Here is a 17,099-nt window from a genome sequence, read left to right on the forward strand (position 1 = left end):
TATGGAAACATAAAAGACCCCAAATAGCCAAAACCATCTTGAGAAAGAAGAATGGAGCTGGAGGAATCCTGCTCCCTGACTTCAGACTATATTACAAAGCTACAGTAATCAAAAAAGTAAGGTACTGGCACACACACACACACACAAAAAACAGAAATATAGATAAATGGAACAGGATAGAAAGCCCAGAAATAAACCCACACACTTGTGGTCAATTAATCTACAACAAAGGAGGTAAGAATATACAATAGGAAAAACACAGTCTAAATCTTAAATAAGTGGTGCTGGGAAAACTGGCTATGTAAAAGAATGAAATTAGAACATTCTCTAACACCATATACAAATATAAACTCAAAATGGATTAAAGGCATAAATGTAAGACTGGATACTATCAAATTCCTAGAGGAAAACATAAGTAGGACACTCTTGGACATAAATTGCAGCAAAAATTTTTTGAATCCATCTCTTAGAATAATGGAAATAAAAACAAAAATAAACAAACTTGACCTAATTAAACTTAAAAGCTTTTGCACAGCAAAGGAAACCATAAACAAAACAAAAAGACAACCTATGGAACAGGAGAAAATATTTGCAAATGATGCAACCGACCAGAGATTCATTTCCAAAATACACAAACAGCTCATACAACTCAATATAAAAACAAACAATCAAACAACCCAATCAAAAAAAAAAGGAAGAAGATCTAAATAGATATTTCTCCAAAGAAGATATACAGATGAGCAAGAGGCACATGAAAAGATGTTCAATATTGCTAATTATTGGAGAAATGCAAATTAAAACTATGAGGTACCACCTGACAACAATCAGAATGGTCAATCATAAAGTCTACAAATAATAAACACTGGAGAGGGTGTGGAGAAAAGGGAATCCTCCTACACTGTTGGTGGGAATGTAATATGTTATCTTTTTAATAAATTGCTTGGCTATATTTGCTGTGTTTTGTTTGCAATTTTTCCACCCATGTTCATGATACTTAGTAAACTGCTATTTTCTTTTCTTTTAATGTTCTTGTCAGATTTTAGTTTTAAGGTCATTACCAGCCTCATAAAACAGGTTGAGAACTGTTCCCACTATCTCTATTCTCTAAATAAATTTGTGTGTTTAATTGGTAAGATTTCTTTGCCAGTGAAGCCATGTAGGCCTGGAGTTTCCTTTATGGAAAATTTCATAATGACATATTTAATTCATTTAACATATGGCAGCAATCAAATCTTATATTTCTTCTTATGCTATAATTGTTAGATTGAGTTTCTCAAGGAATCTGTCTATTTAATATGTTTTCAAAAGCATTTGGTAAATTTGTGCATAATATCTTGTCAATATCTTTTTGATGTCTGTAGAATTTGTAGTAATGTCTTCCTTTCACTTCAGATATCACTAATTTCTGTTTTCTTTCTTTCTTTTTTTCTTTCTTCCTTCCTTCCTTCCTTGTCAGCACTGTGAGGAGTTTATCATTTATACTAATTTTTTAAAAAAATCAAATCTGGCTTTGCTTATTTTCTGTTGTACATCTGCTTTATACTTTGTATTTACTGTTCTTGATTATTTTCCTCTTTCCACTTTTTTGGTATATAATTTATAGTTTTTTTCCCAATATTCTTTAGGTGCAAGCTTGGAAAACTGAATTTCAATCTTTCTCCTTCTCTAATAGATGAATTTAATGATTTTGTGTCCCTCTTAGCATTGCCAACTCACAGGTTTTGTTATATTATTTTCATTTTCTTTTAAATCAAAGTATTTTCTTATTTCCTTTGCAATGTCTCTTTTAACCCATGTACATTGAGAAATGTATTGAAGGCTTTTCTATTTACCTTTCTGACATTGATTTCTAGTTCAATATCCTTTTGCCAGAAAAAAATATTTTATTTCAAAGCTTTAAAATGTGGTCTATTTCAGTAAATTTGTTTTATTTAACTTTATTTATTCAAATTCTGTTTATTTCTATTTCTATTTCTTTTGTCATACTCTTAGTTGATATTTTGTTCTTCTCCAGCTCAGTTACCCTTTTGCATTTGGCTCTTTCTGGCTTTTGATTGAAAACATTGCAGAAAATTTTACAAGCCATTCAGAAACAGACATATCAATCAAATGTTTGCAAAATACAAAATATGCCCTTCAGAATAAGAGAAATAGAATTGTATGGTAAATATTCAAAACGTATTCACTCTAGTGAATAGAAAGTGAAATATAATTTTTGGTCAATAGATGTCAAAATTAAGTGTACTAATATTTTTCAGTGTTGGTGAAAATCTAAAGAGAAAAGCATAATTACTTTAGGCCAAAGTGTAAACTGGTTCAACATTTCTAGATATTGTGTGGTTATATGTATCACAAAGCTCATATCCTTTTCCCCTGCATTTGTAGGTTCAAATAATTAACCACATATTGCATCAAAGTTTAGCCACAAGATTGTTTATCATAGAATTTTTCATGATAGTGATGAAAATTGTAAACTCTTTAATTGATCTATTAGGGAATGCATAGTTTGATTAAGGTAAACCCATGCTATTTAATACTATAATCCATATTTTGAAATCACATTTAGAAAAGTATCTAATGTAAGGAAAATTTACATGTTAAAATGCTACATAAAAATGATGCTAAATTATATTTGGATTTAATCCACTGTATACCAAACTTTTATGCACAGATGAAGATGTGGTGAATGTAGATCTTAATTTGATAAAGCAAGCATGGGGCCTCAGTGTCTGATTTTCTAACAAATTCCCAGATGATGCAATTAATGCTGGCCCATAGACCATAGTTTGAATTGAGTAGCAAGGGTGTATCAATTTTGAGGGGAAAATAGATGGTAGATAGAGAAATGGGTAGATGGATGATAGATGGATGGGTAGATAGATAGATAGAATTAAAGGAAAAATACCTTAATACCATAGTATTTGTCTCTGTGGCAAATAGAGAGGGCTTTATATTTTCTTAAGTTGTTCTTTTACTTGAACTTGTGTTACTCTTGTTCTGACACATTTTATTTTCCTATTTTAATAGTTGCTCAATATAGAAACACAGAGAATCCCCTTAAAAGGAATAGATAATGAAAATAATATATAATACTGTCCATCAACAGATAACTACTATTAACATTTTGTCCATGTTCTGCAATAAATGCAGACACCATGCACGTATAAAAATATGCAAACATAAATGTAATTAGTCATAAAAACATTCTTAGATTATATATTTAGCTTTTATAGTCAGAGAAATGAATGAGAACGTTACTTTTTTGCATAGATTTTTCTTTAGAGAAACAATCGTCTGGACCTGAGCTGTCCAGTGTGGTAGCTGCTAATCACATGACTATTTGAATTTGATTTTTCATTAACTAAAATTAAGTAAGAATAAAAATCCGGTTCCTCAGTCTCACTGGCCATATTTCAAGGGTTCAATAACCACATGTGTCTAGCGGCTACTTTATTGGACAGTGCATGTATAGAACATTTTCCTCATGGTAGAGGAAAAATAATAAAAAATAATAATCTGGTATCTGGGTTTGAACAGGTATACCTCACAGACACAGGATAAATTCACACCCAGTAGAGTAAACATTCTTACCCTAATCTCTTTTTCTTTCCCAACAGTGGAGAATCTACAGCTTAGAAGTGGGAGAAGAAAAAGACGTCCGAGAGACAGACAAGGCTACTTGTCTCTATTTCGAGTGCTTTGAGTGGGACGAGGAGCAGAAGAGGGGAAATCCCTCTGGTCCACTGCACCTTCCCCAAAGCACAGGTCAAGCCTATACTGGGGAAAAGGGAACAGGTACAATGTGCGTTGAGTCTGAGATTAAAATATTTGTGTGCACAAACTTTTAATAATTGAAAGTAACTGGGAAGTTGTGAAATAACTCCGAGGGATCATTAAGGGATGGAAAAGGAATATTGGATAAAGCAAGGGGGAAAACAGATTGGAAAAAAATTAAGTTTTGAGTTAAGACTTGCTTGACAATATAGTTATATATATATCTCCCACCCACTCCATCCATACACACACACCAAGCTTGTTTTAAAAACATTTGGTGACTACTTTTTTATTTTATGTAATTCGGCATCTTTTATTTTTAATCATATGCATGCATTATTTTGTAAGTTAAAATAAAGCGCAACTTTCATGGAAAAAATTCATTATTATTATTTCTTGAGATTGAGTCTAGTGTCTAGGCAAAAGTCAAATAAATTCTTATATGTAGTGAAGCACTATCAAAGATCAAATTTATTGCTGCTAATGCTGTTGTTTTCTTATTACTGTATGTGCCTTTATGAAGAGAGGTGTAAGAAAATCACATTGAAATCACTAACGGTAGCTGCCCTCCTCTGCTCATGACCCTAACTGTAAGGTAAATTGGAGGTTTATAATTATTTTGGAGTGAAGCCTGTCTTCACCTTATAATAACTGTGGGTGCCTTCACAGAAAGGAGGGCAGTAATTGCCACTCATAGGCGTAGCTGCCAAACTGTAGAGATGTCAAACGGGAGAGAAGGTGGTTGAGACTCAGTGTAGACCCTTGGGCCAACCTAGAAAAGCATTACTAGGATGTATGTATATCCTAGAATAGGCTGGATCTCTAGAAAAGTAAGCAAGAGGAATGCTTGAAAGTGTTTCATGCCAGGGAATAAATGAATGGGCATCCTGGCTGTAGCAGCAGCTAGAATAGAGGACTCTGCCCAGTACTATACTTTCTGGACCTCGTTCCTAGACAGCATAGTAAGCAAGTTTGGGAATTTATCCTTTAGGACAGTGAGAGTTTGACTCAGAGCTCTTACCTTCTGTTGGAGACACCCACTGCAGCTACTCTCTGTTCCCCAGGAAGAAATCTCAACCGACTATTTTTTCTCTGATCAATTCAGAGACTTGTTTAAAATAGGAACAGAACATTCAGTCCTTTCTATTCCTCTTTTGTACAGATATTTAGATGAACTTTTTGACTTTTATCCTGAGACACTGTCCTCAGTCTCCATATTCCAAATTTCTCCTTCATGGCCAGATTCTGTTCATGTCTCTCAACTCTGTTCCTCATAAGTCTTCAGGTCTGGATTACAACAATGCTGTATTTCCTAGAATACTGAATGTTTATCCATGATTTCCAGCTTTGGCTTTACACCCTAAAATCTGACCTTGGTCACCCATAGAACTTATTTTGGTGGTTCAGTCAGTTTCCTGGTCCTGTTCATTCCCAGCAAGTCCAAAGTTCAACCAAGGGGAAGTTCTGATTCCTTAGTTAGTAACCTTTTAGCCATAATCCCAGACTCAAAATCCTTCCCATACCTCAAACACGCATTACCTGTATTTCTTGCCATTAAGAAAATCTGCTCTCCAACTTGGCTCTGGGATTTTTATTTAGATTCATCTACTAGGAAGAAAGATGAGCTAGAGAATGTGGTTTCTAAGTCTTATATCATGGTAGAATTTATAAAATCCTACTGATGATGAAATGTTTTACTCAATTCCACACTAATAAAGTTAAATAGCCATAGAACAGTTCCTTTTTCAAGAAGTCTCAAATATGCTTTCGTTTTCCCTGTTTCTAATGTCACATCTTAGCCACACATAGTATTGTTTTGATTTAACCAGTCTGCAGAGTAGCTGTGTTTAGCCAGGTGTTGGTTTGATTCCATGCTCTTGGCAGGCCAGTTGACATCAAGGGCATTGGTTTTTATATTATATAGTTACAACCTGAAGTTGGATTTAGTTGTCAAGAACTTTAGCAACATTGACTTTTTTAGGACAACTGGGGATCTCTTCTGTGTGATCTTTGGAATATCTGGGTGATGCAATGACTTGTAATCATTAATTCTAAGCTCTTCTGAATATAGTGGGAGATGAAAGTAGGCAGAGTGGCCAAAGGGGTATTTGCCTGGCACCCTAAGCAGGAAAAGAAAAGTTTTCAATTTGCACTCTAAGGGTTGTGTCTTCTCTGAGGAATTTCTCAGGCAAAATCGCCTCCAGTTAAATTTGGTGTATAAAAGTGATTTGTTGATCAAAGTGAAAAGAAAAAAATAAGTTAAGCACAGTATTTACCTAAACTGTCTATTCAAATCTACTTGCTTTGATGGGTCCAATTAGATTCCCACACAGGGCCCTGTTACAATTTGTGTGCTCCAAGATTTGGGTGTATTTAGGAAAGCATTTGTTTAATAAGTTTATTATAGTCTTACATAGGAAAAAACTGTTTTATAGATGAAAATATCTACTTATCTATTACAACGAACTATAAGTTTCAGTCAAACTAGACTGTTCTGGCATAATATTTTTTCCCCACTGTCACTTATCAATTAAATAAGTAAGCAATGGTAATGTAATGAACGGCTGGATGTTTGGAATAATCAAGTCCACTTTTCTAAATATTTTCTTTCTTTTTTAACTACATGGCATTGTAAAGTATTTTATTTTTAATTTATTTTTCTGATTATAATATTAATTTATTCATATATCTTAGAATTTATACATGCATGTATGTGTATATAAAAGGATTCTATGAAAGTTTAATATGATTATTTGCCCCATATAAAAATTATATAAATACATCTTTAATTTTATATATATATATACACACACACATATATGTGTGTGAGTGTGTCTAAGTATCGAGAACATGATTCAAAGTGTTATGGTAGCTTTGGTATAATAATATATGATGAATGATATTTATTGTACCTTCCTTGCCAGTTATTTCCTAAAATAAAAGATTAACTAATTGGGATTCACTAAAATTAAAATTAAGAATTTCTATTAAGAGAATGACAACATTAGGAAAGTGAAAATAAACCAACAACCGAGAGAAGATAAATATAGTTCATATAGGTGGTAAGAAGATATATGTAGGATATAAAAAGATCTCCTTCAAATAAATAATAAAATGTCAAATAGCCAATTTATAATTAGGCAAATGAGTTAAACTGTCCTTTCACAAAAGAGGATTTCAAAATAGCCAGTAAGCAAATTAGTATATGCTCAACATTATTAAGGAAATGCAATTTAAATCACTATGAGACAATGCTATACACACACCATAATCAGTCATTTACACACTTAAAAGTTATTTATTCTTATTTATTTTTATTTAACTATAATTGATTACACCATATTATATTAGTTTCATGTGTACTACATAGTGATTTGACATTTGTATACATTGTGAAATGATCACTACAATAAGTCTAGCTGCCATCTGTCTCCATACAAAGTTAGTAGACTGTGTTTCCCGTGCTGTACATTACATATCCATGACATTTGTTTTATAACTGAAGTTTGTGCCTCTTGATTCCCTTCACCCATTTCATGCCTCTCAACCCCCCTCTCCTCTGGCAACCACCAATTTGTTTTCTGTATCTATGAGTCTGACGTTTGTTTTGTTTTGTTTGTCTTGTTTTGTTTTTTAGATTACACTTATAAGTGAAATCATGTGGAACTCTCATGCATTGTTGGTGGAATGTGAATTGGTGTAACCGCTATGGAAAACAGTATGGAGATTCCTCAAAAATTAATACTAGAGGGCTTCCCTGGTGGCGCAGTGGTTGAGAATCTGCCTGCCAATGCAGGGGACACGGGTTCGAGCCCTGGTCTGGGAAGATCCCACATGCCGCGGAGCAACTAGGCCCGTGAGCCACAACTACTGAGCCTGCGCGTCTGGAGCCTGTGCTCCGCCAACAAGAGAGGCCGCGATAGTGAGAGGCCCGCGCACCGCGATGAAGAGTGGCCCCCGCTTGCCGCAGCTAGAGAAAGCCCTCGCACAGAAACAAAGACCCAACACAGCCATAAATAAATAAATTAATTTAAAAAAAAAGAAAATTAATACTAGAACTACCACATGATCCAGCAATTCCACTTCTGAGTATCTATCCAAAGAAAATGAAAACACTACTTTGAAAAGATACTTGCACCCCTATGTTCATTGCAGCACTATTTACAATAACCAAGGTATGGAAACAACCTAAATGTCCATCAATGGTTGAATGGATAAAGAAGATGTGGTATAGGGTTACTTGAGGGATTGGATTAAGAAGCCAGAGTAGAAAGATCCTGAGCTCACTTTCTCCCATGGACATATCAAAACTGCAACTACATATAGAACAACCCGAGAACTATCTCTGAGAACAACCTGAAGACTAGCAGAACAGGCTTTCTACAACTAAGGATATAAAGTAAAGGTCACATCAAGATGGGTAAGAGGGGCAGAGATGCAGTCTAGTCACAACCTACATCCCCAGTGCAGTGACCCACAAGCAGGAGGGATATCACCACTGTGGTGAGGAGTGTCCCTCCTGAGGAGTGAGAGGTTCAAGCCTCACGTCAGGCTCCCCAGCCTGGGGGACTTGCACTAGGAAAATGTGCCCCCATAGTGTCTGGCTTTGAAAACCAGCAGAGCTCAAGAGCCAGAGGGCTGTGGGAAACGGAGACTCCACTATTGAAGGGCTCACACACAAACTCACTTGCTCCAAGTCCCAGTGCAGAGGCAGCAGCTTCAAAAGAGCCTGGGTCATAAGCGGCGATTCATTGACTAAAACAAAAGTTAGCAATTCACTAGCATTAACATGGAAAAATTCTTATGATATAATAATATTCAGTAGATAAATCTGGATACACTATTGAGCATATTGTATGATTGTTACTGGGCATAAAAATGCAAAATATTATAAAAGATGTTGATTTGAACTTTTCCTGCCATGCTAAAATTGATAATAGAATTCACAGAGAGAGTGGCATATATTTTAAAGAATGTTGACAACAGTTGGGGCCAGACTCTTTTTTCCTGGACTTACTTATGAGATGTCAGTACAGATTTGCCATCATCAACTACCACATCACACCCATTTCCCAATCTATGTAAAAAATCTTGGGAGAGAAGAGAAGAATGAGGGAGGCTACACATGTCTTAATTCTGTGGGAAAGTGCAGTTTTACTTGGCCACACAATTCTTCCTCATATGTTCCTCCCCCACCTAGGTCAGAGATGACTGAAAGTAGAGTAGAATGAAAACTCTTTCCTCTCCTTGTAGACTTTTGAAAAAATATATTTTTCATTGGAAAATTAAGCATGCTAGTATTAGAGGATCAAATTATTATGTTTTAAATACAGTGAAAATTAAATGAAATGCAACTTCAAATAATTTAATCTGTACATTCTGATTCCACTGGCAGTAGAGTAATTTATCACTATACAGAAAGGAATATGTGGTAGATGCTATGATTGACAAGCTCCTAGACCAAAAAATATAATCATATGTGAATAAAACAGCTTAAAGGTAACGAAGTTTCTAAAAACATATTTAATATGTTGTGTAACATTGTCTACTTGCTGATAAGCACTTTTTAGAATATAGTCTGTAGGAGAAAATGCAACTGGTTAATAATTTTTGAAATTATTTTTGCAAAGGGGAAATACATAAAATGATATTAGAGACAATGAAATATATCTATACAAAATTTGCATTATGACTTAAAGAATGTATTGTGTTAGAAATTCGTTATTAGAAAAGAGGACATTTAATGTTTCCTTTTGAGTAACTTGTTATTGATAAAGTAAGCAGCTAGTGAGATGCTGGGAAAGTTCTGCAGAGAGTAGAGAACAGAACTGGATGAAAAGGAACTGGGTGCACAAAGGGTAGATAGAGATCATCTACACTGTTCAGTTTTTAAATTCTGCCCAGAACCCACACTGTTTTCCCATGTTAAAAAAAGTGATTGTCGACCCCTCTTATCCTATCCTGGTCTCATTTCTGAGCTTTATTGCGGAGTTCTGAGGAGAAAACCTGACTTTCACCTGCAGGACAGGCAGGTGCTGGTTCAGGGACCATCTTGAAACAAACCACAGCTTAGGTCACCAGCAGTTCTACATTGTACCAGTGGGTCTGTTTTCCTTGTTGCATCTTCCTAAGAGAGTCCTCCTCTTTAGGGATGTGTGCCCAGGTAGAGTCTGGAAAAGAGAATGATCAAGACTCCTGTGCAGCTTGAGATGTGGAATTCTGCACGGGCCAATGCTGGCAAGAAATAGCAGGGTCCTTGGAAGATTTTATGTGAGCCTGTCCTCTGTCCTAATATGGGAACTCATTGTCTTCAGAACCTTTACCTCCTTCTTTTTGCCTGTCTCCAAGGGCCCACTCCAGTTGATGTTCATTTTTCTCCTATTTCCTGATCCAAAAATCTATGACTCTTTTTACCCAATATCTGAATACTCTCTTAATAGTGAAATTACAGCTTTCAGTGCCTTTCCCTAAATTCAATGGAAAGTAATGATTCAAAACAAGTATTTTACCTATTAAGCAGAACTAAGTGATTATTTGGGGAGTACTGAGAATGACGAATCAATACTTTCAAGACCACATTTTCTGGATTAAGTTAGTTGTTTAACCCATTGTTTTCCCTCTATTTGGCCTAAGCTAACACCTCTCTAATATCTCTGTGTTCACTTCTTTGCACGGTTAATTTACCTTGTAGTATCTGACGTTGTGTAGAGCCAGGAGGTTTTTCTTAATGTGAACTCTCACAATATCATAGTATCCTGATTCTTCATTTTCCTCTGGCTTTATTTTTTCATCTGGAACATGACAAGTACTTTCCCAGTGTTCTTCTCACAGCTGCCTTCACCTCCTTTTTCTTCAGGCTGTAGACAAGAGGATTCAGCATGGGAGTGACCACACCATACTGCACAGAGAAGATCAACTCCAGAGGGGATCCTGAAGTTGGCATGAGGTAGCAGAGAAACCCTGAGCCAAAGAAGAAACTCACTGCAGTGAGGTGGGTGGAGCAGGTGGAGAAGGCCTTGCTTCTGCCTGCAGTGGAGCTGATGCTCAGGATGGTGGAGACAACACGAGCATAGGAGGAGACTGCTGGGAGGAGGGTCCCAAACCCATGCATCAGGCTGGAGCAAAGCAGGACTATGAGGTTGGTGGAGACATCAGAGCAGGACAGAGACAAGAGAGAGGGCACCTAACAGCTATAGCAGCTAATGGTATGATTCTCAAAGAAGTGCAAGTTGGCAGCTAGAAGGGTGTTAATAAATGTGCTTAAAGCACCCAAACCCCATGAGCCCCACACAAGCTGCACACACAGCTGTTTCTTCATCATCTGTCCATAGAATAGAGAGTGGCAGATGGTGGCATAGCGGTCATAGACCATCACTGAGAGCAGACAGGCTTCAGTCCCTACAGTGATAAATGCAAAGAAGCCTTGAACCAGGCAGCCCTTTATGAGATGGTTTTTGTCTCAGACAGGAGGTCCTTCTGCATCTTGGGCACAATGACTGAGGATAAACAAAGATCCAGGAAAAAGAGATGACTCAGGAAGAAATACATGGGCGTGTGGAGGTGAGAATCAGCCCTGATCACCAGCACCATCAAAAAGTTCCCCATTATGGTCAGGAAGTAAATCTCCAGGAACAACAAAAAGAGCACAGCCTGGATGTGGAGGTCAGGAGACAGCCCAAGGAGTAAGAATTTAGTGATGGTGCTGTGGTTCCCCGAAGCCATTCACAAAGGCTGTTTCCTAAAAGTTATATAAAAAATCATCGCAGTGAAGTTTCCTTTATCCTCCAAATAGTTTTCACATTGCATTGATTCTCTTTTATTATACCATTAATCGGCAAATAAATGTTTATCTTCTACAGTAGGCCATATTTTATGTCAGTCACTTTAAATATAATGAAGACCTAAGCATGGTCTCACTCATTTTAAAGGTCGCACTTCAGTGAGACACAAATATGAATGCAGGTAATTAGAAACTATTATGATTAGTGCAATGGGAAGTCTAGAGTTGATTTTTGGAAGAGCTACTAATGAGTTAATGTTGAGGTCTTTGAGAAAAGATTTAAAGAAAGAGTAAAGTTTCTCTAGAGAGACATGCAGATTGAGAGAACAGTGCAATCAAAGGTAAAGATAGGAAATGGGATAGCTCTTTTCAGCTGGACCCTATATTATGAATGAGCAGCACAGCATAGTCCCTTACAGGTAAGAATCAGTCTAGGTTCAAATCTCAGCTCCGCCACTAATTACTTGTGAGACCTTGTACAAATGACTTAATTGTTCTGTATCTCAGTTTTCTTGCTTGTAAAATGTGATAATAATTGTACCCATCTCATAGGGTTTTTGTAAGAATAAAATATATAACATATAAAGTAGAAAAATGCCTACGTAAAACTCATTATTATGATGATTATTTTCATCATTATTATTACTGTAGGCTACAATTGTAGGCAGAAGTCAGGTAATTAATAAATCCTCTTGCAGGGTGATGCACTAGCAGGAATTCAAGTTTTTGCTGTGACAATTACTGTACTTGTTTTGTAAAGGAGGTATAAGAAAATCATGTAGAGATCACCAAGGTAGCTGAAGACTGGCATTTTGAAATCACTCTTGAGTTGTTCCCTTCCAAAGTTAAACCGTTTTACAATCACTGTGGGCAATTTCACTCAGAAGGGGAGGGCAGGTGATTGTTCTTAAAAGGAAGAGAGGCTGTAAATGAGACAGGAAGTATTAGGGACTCTCTGTGTATCTTTGGCACTTGCCCTTACATTACTTTCTGGGATGGATGCATAGCTCAGTTGGGCAGAAAACTCCAGACAAAGAAGGAAGCAAAAGACATGAATGGAAATTATGCCAGTGCTCAGAGGAGCAGCCAAGAGAGAAGACCCTCTCTAGAACAAGACTCTGGACAATTCCCTGAGACTGGGTAGAACAGAGACAATGTAAGAGAAGATCAGGAACCCACCCTCTCAGTCCTGCGACAGCTGGTGCTTGATGGGGCCCCTATCTTCCATTGAAATCACCAGTTGCTATTTACTCTGTCCCAAAGGAAGTAGATCTCACCTTTCATTCTCCAGTCTAGAAAGGCTGCTTAAAACATTCAGTCCTGTATGTACCTCAGTTGTGTACTTCTCTGATCTTGATCCTTAAACACTTTCTGTGTTCAGGTCCAGTCCCTTTTCATGACTAGATTATATTCCTGTCCTTAGATTCTACTTTTTTTCTAAGACTCTACAACTAGTTTATAACATCAGGGAGTCTAGTTAAACATGGTTACCCAGTTTCTAACTCTGGTCTGATAGTGTAGGGCCTATGCTTTAGGTAACTCTCAGGATTCGTCGTGGTGTCCCAGCTTGATTCCTGGTTTTGCCTAATCGTGAGTTGCTTGGTACCTGATAATGCAAGATCTGTCCCAGATTTAATTACCTAGTAGGGGTGAGCCCTTACTTACTAATTCTTCATCCATGATTCTGGCTTCAAAGCCCTTCTCATAACCCAAATTCTGATTACCTGTAAATTCTGTCCAACAAGGCAACCTGATGCCCAAGAAGGTGCAGGAGTGTGATTTAAAGCTAGCTTCTACCAAAGATAAGGTAACCATATGTGCGTGGGTTTATCTCTGGGCTTTCTATCCTGTTCCATTGATCTATATTTCTGTTTATGTGCCAATACCATACTGTCTTGATTACTGTAGCTTTGTAGTATAGTCTGAAGTCAGGGAGCCTGATTCCTCCAGCTCCGTTTTTCTTTCTCAAGATTGCTTTGGTTATTTGGGGTCTTTTGTGTTTCCATACAAATTATAAAATTTTTTGTTCTAGTTCTGTGAAAAATGCCAGTGGTAGTTTGATAGGGATTGTATTGAATCTGTAGATTGCTTTGGGTAGCATAGTCATTTTCACAGTGTTGATTCTTCCAATCCAAGAACATGGTATATCTCTCCATCTGTTTGTATCATCTTTAATTTCTTTCATCAGTGTCTTATAATTTTCTGGTTTGTTTTTTTTTTAGAAGGAAATATGCAAGTTTATTTACAGTGTCATCTCTGTATGGTAGGATTATGGATTACTTCCTCAATCTGGGGTTTTTTGTACTTTCAATACTTTTCAAATATTTTAAAATGAACATTAATGTAACAACTTAGAAAAACAGTTTAAGATAACCAACCATACCACATTTTTTCGCCATTAATACATTTTTTTTTTTTTTTTTTTTTTTACGTAGAAGTAGGACGTTTTATTGAGAACCTCCTGCTGTGGCAAGATGGTAGCTTGATATGTTACTTCTTTCTTTTTTTTTTTTTTTAAACATCTTTATTGAAGTATAATTGCCTTACAATGGTGTGTTAGCTTCTGCTTTATAACAAAGTGAATCAGTTATACATATACAATATGTTCCCATTTCTCTTCCCTCTTGCATCTCCCTCCCTCCCACCCTCCCCATCCCACCCCTCTAGGTGGTCACAAAGCACCGAGCTGATCTCCCTGTGCTATGCGGCTGCTTCCCACTAGCTATCTATTTTACATTTGGTAGTGTATATATGTCCATGACACTCTCTTACCCTGTCACATCTCACCCCACCCCCTCCCCATATCCTCAAGTCCATTCTCTAGTAGGTCTGTGTCTTTATTCCCGTCTTGCCACTAGGTTCTTCATGGCCTTTTTTTTTTTTTTCCTTAGATTCCGTATATATGTGTTAGCATACTGTATTTGTTTTTCTCTTTCTGACTTACTTCACTCTGTATGACAGACTCTAACTCCATCCACCTCATTACAAATACTTCCATTTCATTTCTTTTTATGGCTGAGTAATATTCCATTGTATATATGTGCCACATCTTCTTTATCCATTCATCTGTCGATGGACATTTAGGTTGCTTCCATGTCCTGGCTATTGTAAATAGAGCTGCAATGAACATTTTGGTACATGACTCTTTTTGACCTATGGTTTTCTCAGGGTATATGCCCAGTATTGGGATTGCTGGGTCGTATGGTAGTTCTATTTGTAGTTTTTTCAGGAACCTCCATACTGTTCTCCATAGTGGCTGTATCAATTTACATTCCCACCAACAGTGCAAGAGTGTTCCCTTTCCTCCACACCCTCTCCAGCATTTATTGTTTCTAGATTTTTTGATGATGGCCATTCTGACCGGTGTGAGATGATATCTCACTGTAGTTTTGATTTGCATTTCTCTAATGATTAATGATGTTGAGCATTCTTTCATGTGTCTGTAGGCCATCTGTATATCTTCTTTGGAGAAATGTCTATTTAGGTCTTCTGCCCATTTTTGGATTGGGTTGTTGGTTTTTTTGTTATTGAGCTGCATGAGCTGCTTGTAAATCTTGGAGATTAATCCTTTGTCAGTTGCTTCATTTGCAAATATTTTCTCCCATTCTGAGGGTTGTCTTTTGGTCTTGTTTATGGTTTCCTTTGCTGTGCAAAAGCTTTTCAGTTTCATTAGGTCCCATTTGTTTATTTGTGTTCTTATTTCCATTTCTCTGGGAGCTGGGTCAAAAAGAATCTTGCTGTGATGTATGTCATAGAGTGTTCTGCCTATGTTTTCCTCTAAGAGTTTGATAGTGTCTGCCCTTACACTTAGGTCTTTAATCCATTTTGAGTTTATTTTTGTGCATGGTGTCAGGGAGTGTTCTAATTTCATACTTTTACATGTACCTGTCCAATTTTCCCAGCACCACTTATTGAAGAGGCTGTCTTTTCTCCACTGTATATGCTTGCCTCCTTTATCAAAGATAAGGTGACCATATGTGCGTGGGTTTATCTCTGGGCTTTCTATCCTGTTCCATTGATCTATATTTCTGTTTTTGTGCCAGTACCAAACTGTCTTGATTACTGAAACTTTGTAATATAGTCTGAAGTCAGGGAGCCTGATTCCCCCAGCCCCATTTTCCGTTCTCAAGATTGCTTTGGCTATTCGGGGTCTTTTGTGTTTCCATACAAATTGTGAAATTTTTTGTTCTAGTTCTGTGAAAAATGCCAGTGGTAGTTTGATAGGGATTGCATTGAATCTGTAGATTGCTTTGGGTAGTAGAGTCATTTTCACAATGTTGATTCTTCCAATCCAGGAACATGGTATATCTCTCCATCTATTTGTATCATCTTTAATTTCTTTCATCAGTGTCTTATAATTTTCTGCATACAGGTCTTTTGTCTCTGTAGGTAGGTTTATTCCTAGATATTTTATTCTTTTTGTTGCAATGGTAAATGGGAGTGTTTTCTTAATTTCTCTTTCAGATTTTTCATCATTAGCGTATAAGAGTGCAAGAAATTTCTGTGCATTAATTTTGTATCCTGCTACTTTACCAAATTCATTGATTAGCTCTAGTAGTTTTCTGGTAGCATCTTAAAAATAAATAAATAAATCTAGCTTCTAAGAAAATGAATGAGAGAAGGTAGTTTTCTGCGTCCTGAAACATGGTTAAGTTTGTGAAATACTACTGATAATTAAATATATTACTAGAGTCAGCACTAACAACATGAAATAGCCACAGGACAGTTGCTTCTTTCAAATGATCTCAAATGCCTTCTTCCAGGCATCTCTTCACTTGGATTTCCACATGTTTCTTTATAACATGTCTCAGTCACTCATGTGGTTATCTGGTCTAGCTCATCCTAGAATGGTTGTGTTTAGACAGCCTGAACATTAACTCCCTGGCTTAGCAGTTTAGGGGAATGACAGCTCTGCTATTCCCAGTAGTCACAATTTGAAGCCAATCTTGTACTTAAGAACTTTAGCAACTGTATTCAAGAATGTCAGCAAGTCAAAATTCATAAAGCTTGCCTAGACGTGGCCTTTGGAACTATTAGATTGATGTAATGACCATGAAGCACCACACATGACTCACTAGAGAGAGTTGATTGGAGACAGACTGGGCGAAGAATATTTGACTGGTCCTTACGAGGCAATGGGAATTTACCTGTAAGTGAGTTGCTGATTCTCTAAGTTATTATCAAATTAGTAAAGAGAAGAAAAAAAAATCAGTGAACTCATTTTTTCTAAACAATTTGACTCCCTTTGTATGATGCATCTGTGTAGATTCAACCTACATAGTTGCTCTGTTAAATTTTGAGTGCTCACAGATTGAGATGTGATGTGAGGAATCATTTACTTAAGTTATCATCATCCTGATACAAAACAAATTTCCATTTATTTATTAAAATAAATTTTAAGATTGTTAATAACATTAGCTCTAGAATAAAAATAATCCTTAATATTTATTAAGAAAGCAAACAAATAAGCTTCCAAGAAAATTGGAAAACTCAAGTCCACTTGTCTAGAGTGGTGTGGTCCAAGAGAAGCTTGATATGATTTCAA

The 17,099-nt window shown here is 36.5% G+C and overlaps 1 pseudogene; it reads right to left on the reverse strand.

Annotated features, from left to right (window-relative positions):
- Window positions 1–10,561: 10,561 nt before the first annotated feature.
- On the reverse strand, window positions 10,562–11,496 carry LOC137775398 (olfactory receptor 8S1-like; annotated as a pseudogene).
- Between the last annotated feature and the right edge of the window lie 5,603 nt (window positions 11,497–17,099).

This window comes from Eschrichtius robustus, chromosome 13 (assembly GCF_028021215.1).
Source record: "Eschrichtius robustus isolate mEscRob2 chromosome 13, mEscRob2.pri, whole genome shotgun sequence".
Lineage (NCBI taxonomy): Eukaryota > Metazoa > Chordata > Mammalia > Artiodactyla > Eschrichtiidae > Eschrichtius > Eschrichtius robustus.